The 8,900-nt window shown below is 38.7% G+C and overlaps 1 long non-coding RNA gene across 1 annotated transcript; it reads left to right on the forward strand.

Moving 5' to 3' along the window:
• The first annotated feature begins 1,474 nt into the window (after positions 1–1,474).
• On the forward strand, positions 1,475–3,180 carry LOC122187717. The gene is made up of 3 exons (XR_006181396.1): positions 1,475–1,500; positions 2,836–2,970; positions 3,050–3,180. It is a non-coding gene; the product is annotated as an uncharacterized LOC122187717 (long non-coding RNA).
• Positions 3,181–8,900: the final 5,720 nt, after the last annotated feature.

The following is an 8,900-nucleotide window of genomic DNA, read 5'->3' on the forward strand; positions in this document are numbered from 1 at the left end:
CAGAGCTTATGTAGCCTGTCCACTGAAGAGGCGAAGGACAAGGATCAGTTGACACTTTTGGTAGGTGCTGCTTGTGGCAGGAAGAGTGACCTTCAGTAACTGCTGTCATGTTCAATATTAACTGTGATCTGCACCACAACGTAACCAATGTTATGACTGCAAAGTGCTAAAAACTGGTTTCAATTTCATTATCACTTTTAAACAATCTAATTAAAATATCTTCCTGGGAAACAAACAAAAGTAATTACACAGGAGATTAGCAATTAATTGATTTATAAGCTTAATTATGACTTTACCATATGCTTAGTTCCTGTATTGCATGCATATTATGTCCAGCGTTATGCAGTGTTATCAATAATTAATTCTGCATGCCATTCCTCTTAATTGAATTCCTTTGAGATCATCTTAAGTGACCAATATAGGAGCTGCCAAACAAATTCTCAGCTGTCTCTGTCTCTAGCAAATGCTGGTTGGTTGAGGGAAGGGAGTGAATACAAAGGGTCCAGGTCAACTGGCAGAATAGAATGCAAAATAAAAAAAGCAGATAAAATCATGTCTGCCAACTGAGGACATCGCAGCAAGAAGTATGACTCCGTGTGTGAATTTGTTATACACAATGCAATATGTTTATATTTTTGTGTATGTAACGCAACTTTTTAGAAAAGCTCATATTATTTTTTAGCATCACAAAAATCAATCATGATCTCCCAGATCTCTTCTGTTTCTTGTTACGCTTACTATAAATGAAATAATAGAAAGTTTTTCACATTAGATCCTGATTTTGTCATCTTCTTGTGAGACTTTTTCTGAAAGTAACAACAAAATGGAAAAGTTAGAAAAAAGAGGGAGAGACTGCAAGAGGTGAACATGTGGAAGAAGTGAACATCTTTTAGAGGACAACTGTAATTTTTTTCTAATGATCTCTATCAAACAGTAATTTAAGACATGTGGCCTAAAAATGCATGTAGAAGACTAATGCTCTGCTTCATGTATCCAACAGATAGGTTGTTTTGTTGGTATCAGGATTATGCTAAAGAAAATTAGCAGAACAGGCCATGGAATAAAGAAAGTTAAAGAAATTCTGAGAAAAATTGAACACAAAGAAACTTCAAGATGCACAAAGAAACTTTTACATGTCATTCAAACACAGTTCAAATTTTTGTTATCACCAGAGGTGCTAAAAACTTTTCACTACATTATTTCACCAAATTAAATAATAACAAATGGAACAGAGTTGGCAGGCAATTCTCAAAATTTTTGAGACAGAGAATAGCCAAAATTCAGCTTTTAGAGAAAGATGGGTTTAGCAGAAATGCTAAGTCATGGCCTGAACCAGTGATGGAGCACCTGGTGAGAAGGCAGGGCCAACTAGGCAGTACACCTGAGTGACCAGAAGGGGATGGGTCCTGGTTCCACCCCTTCTCAGACCTCATTTAAGGGTTGGCAATGGAGTCAAGGATATTTTGCTGGAGATCCCTGCCCACCTGAGGCCTTCTATAGGTAAGCATAGTCTTTGTTTCTGTATCTATAGCTGCTGCTGTATTTGAGCATGTTCTTTCTTGCTACAGCCTAAGAGTTTGCTACTATGCTGTCATTGCTATGCTTTCCATTGCATTGCAGTGTTACAATGGGCAACAGATTAAATATGTTAGTACCCTAGACCTGTGTCTAGTGTCCCCGTTCTTGTGGAATGAAATTATTCACATAAAGCCTAAAGCTCAAGGACAAAAGGCTTAAATATGGCAATGTTCTTTCATAGGAAGAAGACAAATCATTATACATCAACTATAAACATGTACTTAGCTATTCTTTTAAGCCTGAGATTTTGTTACCTCATCTCTAGTAAAATGGATCACAGTGACCAGAAAGCAAGAATCCCCAATGAGACCTAATTCATTGTATCAGTGGGCATGATGTTCTCTACGTTAGTAGTCAACTGATCAGTGATAGCTGAAGTAGTTAATATCCACTTCTAATTTCTGTTTTCTTCGAGTATTTCCACTGAGAAATCTCTTGCCAAAGGACACAAGCCAACTCCTCTACTCTCACAAGATTATCTTCCCACTGTTGTGACCAGCAGGCCCTTCACCGTGCCTGTGGACATAATTCTCCTTGAACTTTCTTAAACGTAATCCTTCTCAACCCTACTGTGCCCAGTATACCAAGCAAAGCTTTCATACATAACACTAAATCCCTCTGTTTTTATTAACCCCCAAGCCCTCCATATGTTGTTACATCCTCACACTTTATTTTCAGTTTTTCTTGCCTGCTCAATAATGACTCTTAGATCTGTGATCAACTGTTACATTTTAATCAGGTTTCAGAACATAGCAAATATTTTCTATTTGCCCTAAGCAATGTACAGCCATCTCCTTTTTATTTAATCCTTCCTGTGATTAAGTTCTTCATGTACATCAATTTGGTGCTGATTAATTTTTCTTTTTTTGGTCATTTGTTTTTTATTGAAAATTATGAATCAGATTATTTGCCACAGCAATACCAAACACGGGGGGGGAAAAGGATTGTAGAAACTACATTCACAAATAACTCTGAGCCCTTTTTGTCACTCATATATGGTAAGATGGTTCACTTCATTGATAAAGGGAGAGTTTATGTGTAATGGAACATATGCAATCAGTTCTTTGTTTAACACTTGTCAGGAAGGAAGTCAAATCTTATTTTGGTGCAAGAGTTTGCATTGGAGGCACTTTTTTTCAATGGAGGCATTAATCTCAAACAGAACAATTAACCCTGCCAAAAGCATGCTGTTTGTTGTTTTTTTTTTTGTTTGTTTTGTTTTTTGTTTTTATAAATCTACCTCTCTTTGACTATAAGGAATAACTTGTGGATTCCCTGTGGCTCACAATCTGCACAGTGAAAGTCACTCCTCACAACTGCTTCCAAGGAGCATGATCAGCTAGAATGTCTGTAGGAAGGAAAGAAACAGAAAAGAAAAAAGCTGCAGAACAGGTACACAGGGTCAGTAAAAAAACAAAAGTAAAAAAACAGGACAGAGTCAGACCATCAAAAACAACGGTGTTCTTTTCAGCACGTAAACTGGACAGAATAACGCGAAAGACAGAAGCATCTGTACCATGGAATCAATACTACCAGAAGAAGAAGAATGCAGGCGCACTCAGTAGAAGTTATGAAGCCATTCTGTGTTTTCTGAGATTCACCTAATAGCAATTGTATTTATTACTTGTTTTTTGCACTAAACTCCTGGCTCTGCTCAGTCTGAATTTTTTCCATCTTTTGCTACGCAGCTTAGATTGCTGATGAGAGGAGCTTTAATCTTCAACTGAAATGAATCCTTCTCTCATGATCTGAAAATAAGAAGTTCTTAACACTCAAAAGTCAAACAAAAATCGTGTCACTGGAAAAAAAAAAAGTGAATTATATACTGTTTCCTGATGTGCACTGGGCATTAGGGCCAGGCACACTTCCCTTTGAGCATCTGTCTGAGGAGTGGCCAACTGTACCATTGGGACTGCAGATTAATAACTTTCTCCAGCCCAGAAATTGTGCATGTGTTGCCTAACCTTATACTTGTGGGCTCCCATGATTTTGCTCAAGCTTTCGATGTTCATTTGACACTTGAAAGAATGAGCACTGCCCTGAAGAGTAGAGCTTTGAGCCAGGTTTCTGGAACAGATTGCGTAGCTTCTGCTAAGAGTGTCCCTTGCTCATGTCTCCCCTGGTGGTGCTCTTTCTGTGATGGCTCTGAGGCTGCAGATGTGGAGTGCTCCTCAGGAGCTGAGACCAGCAGCCGCTTTCAGGCAGGGAATGTTACTGGGTTGACCACTGCATGAACTGCTTCAGATTATGCCCTAGAGAACACTTAGTTTAGGTCCTCTTTTGTGGCCTTTTGTCATGGGAAAAAATGTCGTTGATTTACAGTGACTATTTATAACTGGAACAGTACAAATAGCTGCATGCTTTTCCCAGTTTTTGTGGTGATCATGGCAGGCTGAGGTGTTTTTTAAACGATTTTGTTACTTCTGAATTAATTTAAGTAAATATGTAATATTAAGTAGGAGGATCTAAGCCATGTGCTGTTAGTATATAATATAGTTTATACAGAATGAGCCATTTGATCACCTCCAAACATGTGGAATTGTTCTATCCCATTCTCCAATGACCACAGCATTTACAAGGAGAGAACAGTAATGCACAAGTCATTACTGGATTCACACAGGCAGGTTTTGAGAGTTTTACACATTTGAATCTTTCTTTACACAATTTGAAAGACCTGAAATGTCTTTCTGACAGAGATTTACTCTCTCCATATGCATGAAACCTTAGATTTATTTTTTCCTTGCAACATTAACACAAGAGACTACTGTATGCATAACTGCAGGTAAACCCAAATTGGAGTTTGCTGCCTCACAAATCTCTGGCCTTGCCCCAGGGCCCTCAGGCTCTGCCCAGATGGATGCCCCAGATAAGATCCACTTCCACATTTAATCAGATCACATGTAAGAACCTCCACCAACAGGCACGTTGAAGCCAAGGTAGAAGTATTGTCTGCATTCTGACATGAGTAATACCTTATTGTTAATGTGTAGTTTAAGGAGCTGAAGTACCTATGACACATTACCTATTCACCTCTCATGTCTGCATACCGAGACGCATTTTTTGGAGGGCTCATTTAAGTGATGAAAAATGCTGATACTCCATGGCTTCAAGTTTCACAAGAAAATGGATCAGGTATATCTCAGGAAATGAAATTTAGCATTTGGCTCACTTTTCTCTGACAGGGGTACTTTTAGTAAAGTGCAGAAATAAATGTTCACAGTAAAACCTAGTTTTGCAGCTCTACCCAGGCAACTAGCATGTCAACAGCAATAGCAGTAGATTTAACTAATTTAAGCCCGTTTGAGAAGAAATGCCAGGTTTCACATTTTATCTCTTTTGTTTACATATTATTTTCTTGTAAGAAAAAATAAACAAAACAAAAAATAAGTTTTCATCTTTTGAATGGTGTTGCCTGTTATCTTCCTCTTCATTTTCTGCGTCTGTGATTATCAGAATAAATGTGAGGACAATTTCTGAAAATAAATGAAGCTGGATCTGTAGGACAGGAGAGAGGTCTGGAATACATGCTTTCTGAAAGAATATTTCATTCCACGAGAAAGAAAGGGGACATTTTTCTAAACAATTGCATTTCCTATAGGTCAGCTGATGCAAAATACTTAAAATGAGGAACAAAATTGTCGTGTGTGCCTGAAAACAAAAATTGCATGATCAGTTAAACTGCTGAGTTTGTGCACTCATCTGTTGCATGACTGTACAGGGTTATAATCTCTTTTGAATTACCTTACATGAAAGGAGAAGCTCTTTTTTGCAGGTTGGTAAATCATCAGGAAGCAATATCGATGGCAAAGATTGTGTCTGATTGGGTGTGTTGATTCAGATGGAGTTTCTAGCATTGCACATGGTGTGACCTTATCTATAGAAAGAAATCATGCAAACCATTACACATGATCAGAAGCTGTCTTAACAGAGCTGCATCATGGAAAACTTTTTCTTAGTACTTTGGCTAAACCTTGCTTTGTAAAGCTGTAATTTGATTTCACCCACTGTTTCCTAAGAGATCTCATAAACTTAATTAAATGCTGATTACAAACAAGTCCATATCTAAAATATGCATGTGAATATGCTATGTCATTATTAGTACTCCTCTACTAAATCATCTGTTTTGAACTTACCAACCAGCCCAATTTCACTGAAGTCAAGAGAACTGATGAGAGTAATGAGCAGGACTTTGAAACATGAGTGTGACAAGGTCCAGAGCTGGCTTTGAAGGTGATATGCCTATGCATTCTTCTTCTGTTAAGATCCCCATAGAAGACCAAAAAATATTTTAAGCACAAGAAAACAGGTTTTGAACAAGAGTAATTCAATTTTTAAAACAGGAAATGCTTCAGAACACCTTGAAGAGGAATAAAAAGGGTGGTGAGGCATTGGAACAGGTTGCCCAGTGAGGTGGCAGGAGACCCATCTCTGGAGATGCCTGAGGCCAGGCTGAACAGAGCTGCAAGCATACTGCTCTAGCTGTAGGTGTCCCTGCTCATTGAATTGGGGTTGGACTGGATGGCCCTTAAGGGTCCCTTCCAACTCAAACAGTTCTGTGATTGTCATTCTATGTACAACACCCTCCAACATTCTATTTTTTTAAATCTAAGACCTAAAAACTCTGTACTGTGGAGAGAAAGGGCAGGGAAAACATTAAGAAGGATGAAACAGTAAGTCTGAAACAAAGAATTGATGATCGTTTCCTTTTAATCCTGGTGCCTTTTGGGAAGTTACAAAATAAAATCCTAAAAGCACATGTTTCAGTATGATTCTATGAATCACACTGAGATGTATTTTAAGGCCAAATGCTTTTTATTTAAATGCCAGTCAATTATTGGGTGCCTCACAGATTCCTGTTAAAAGAGGACAAGCTTTCTTTTGTTACTGTTTCTCCCCAAAATTCAGGATTAGACTTCAGCTAACTGAATTTCAATTCAACTATTTCAGAGTAATTGAAAAAATGTTGTGCAAATTACAGTATAGCATCTTGCTAATGGCTCTCTCTATATTTGTCAAGTAAAAAGCCTTCAGTGTACATTTCAATAAAAATGTTTTCATTTTTGTGGTTGATAAAATTAAAATTTCAGGTAGCAATATGGCATATCTTTGCTAGAAAGCATTTGAAGTGAATGGAACATTTTAATCACTTGTTTTTAACATTTCATTTTTTGATAAAAGAAAAAAAGAACAATTTAAAACAAGAACACTTTCCCTTTTCATCCTCGCTAATTTCTGTTGGTCTTCTTTTAGCAGCTGTTATCCTAGGAGAAAAGTAAAAAAACAGGGAGGAACAGGATGAGAACTGATGACGGAACAACTGAAAGACAAAAAAAAATCTAAAATTTTCCAATTTTCTCAATTTTTTTTTTCCACTAAGGGACACGCTAGGACTAGATAACGTAATCCCAGTTCATGGACCCAGCCGTATTTTAAAGATACTGTCACAATCAGAACTTGATGGGAATCATTTTGTTTTCCACAGACTATGGAAAGAAAACAAACAAACCAACAACCTAATGCCATATTTGTGAATGAATGTAGGACAGAATGATTAGTGGAGGACAGTAGAATATTGAGAATATAGTTACTATCTCTGTAACTGAAGATAATTTTTCTTTTTTTTTTAGCTATGTTGATTTACATGCGAAAGGAACCAGCATTGCTACTGGTTTCACTGGTGCTTTCTTCTCTATTTGTTTCTTAAGACGGCTGTCTGTTCTGCTCTGTTTTATCTAAACCTGGCATCTGGGAGGGCAGCGGTGCTCTTTGATGAGCCACTGTGAAATGCGATGGTCGGTAGGCAGATCGCATCATGGCAGACATGAAATTTTTTTTCACAAAACAAAATTCCAGTTACTAATCAAGATCCATGATTTCACTGCTACTCAGAGCAAAGAACACTTCTGCTGCTGTTGTTCTCTTTTTAGCACCTAATTTCCTTACACTTTCCTTTGCAGAAATTTCTTACTCTCTAAAATGACTTCATCTCAACTAGAGATCCTGTAACAAACATCAACAGAACATCAAAGGTGACTAAAGGAGAAAGATCAGACAGAAATTAGGCAACCCAGGAAGCAATTAGAGGACAGCAAAACTACCCTGAAGGAGAGAACAGGAATGAGCTAGCCCACCCTGGCTGAACTCTCCCAATTGCTTTGATCAGCAGGGAAAGAGTGCATGAGCTAAAGGAGGTCTGCTGATAACCGAAACACACACTCTCTTGTCTCAGTATAGCTTAGTATCCAACCTGAAAGTCTGAATAACTATTTCTAATTTATTTTTAAATACAAAAATCTGTTACTTTTTGAAGTTCACTTGAATGTCCTCTTAAACTATAACCTTACTCCATTATTATTATTATTATTTTCAGAGATATTTCTTTAACTACTCCTTTAATCTAATTATTTGAAATTGGTTTTGCTCCAGAAGAACTGTTGCATTTTACTGGAAGCTGAAGCCATAGTGAAGGCGATTCCTGAGTCAGAGTGTGTCATACTGGCGAACTGCTAATGACTTGCCCTCTTCTAGGCTGGTGAGGAATCTTATCTGAGCTGGTAACAGTGAGAGCTGTGCTATTAGTCAGAAATGTTGGCTGGAAAGGATTGCTGAAGGTCTCTTGGCCAGCCTCCTGTTCACACCCGGACCATTGCCAGCGTTACCTCAGACCAGACACAGCTTTGTCTAGTCAAATCTTGAGAATGTCTCAGAATGGGGTTTCCCAGCATTTCTGCTAACATGCCGCCATGAGGAAAACTGTTTTTCCCCATAGTCCAACCTAACCATTTCCTGTGACAATACAAAACCACTGCATCTTGCTATGTACACCATCTTCCACTGCCACTTCCACAAACAGTATTTCAGCTTTATCATTTCTTTGTATCTTCTAAATGTCATAAGCTGCTGTTGGTTTGTGCCATTGCCCCCACCTCACGAGATGGAACAAGCCCAGATCCCCCATCTCACAGGTTGTGCATTAAAGGCCCTTGGGTACCTGAGTAGGCCTCTGCTGAGCTCCATCCAGTTTCTTAAAATTCCCCTTGATCTGGAGAGCCCAGGAAGGAACGTGTACTTCCAGGTGGAGCCGAGGGAAGGCAGCTCTGTGCCCTGCAGGGGACTGTTGTCTGAACCATGCAGCACTCGTCTGGGAAATGGGCACAGCCCTAGCTGCACTGTCTGTTCTCAGGGAAGGCGCTGCTTTTATATGCGTCTCCAAAACATGTGGCGTGGTGGTTCTGATCTTGGCTGAAGCCTCCAGGCACTGCTGTAGTACAAATAATAGCCTGGAATCTCTTCCGGGTAAGGTATTTCCTCTGTGCAGGCAA

This window comes from Lagopus leucura, unplaced genomic scaffold, assembly GCF_019238085.1.
Source record: "Lagopus leucura isolate 7727_CA_CO unplaced genomic scaffold, USGS_WTPT01 Super-Scaffold_73, whole genome shotgun sequence".
Taxonomy (NCBI): Eukaryota; Metazoa; Chordata; class Aves; order Galliformes; family Phasianidae; genus Lagopus; species Lagopus leucura.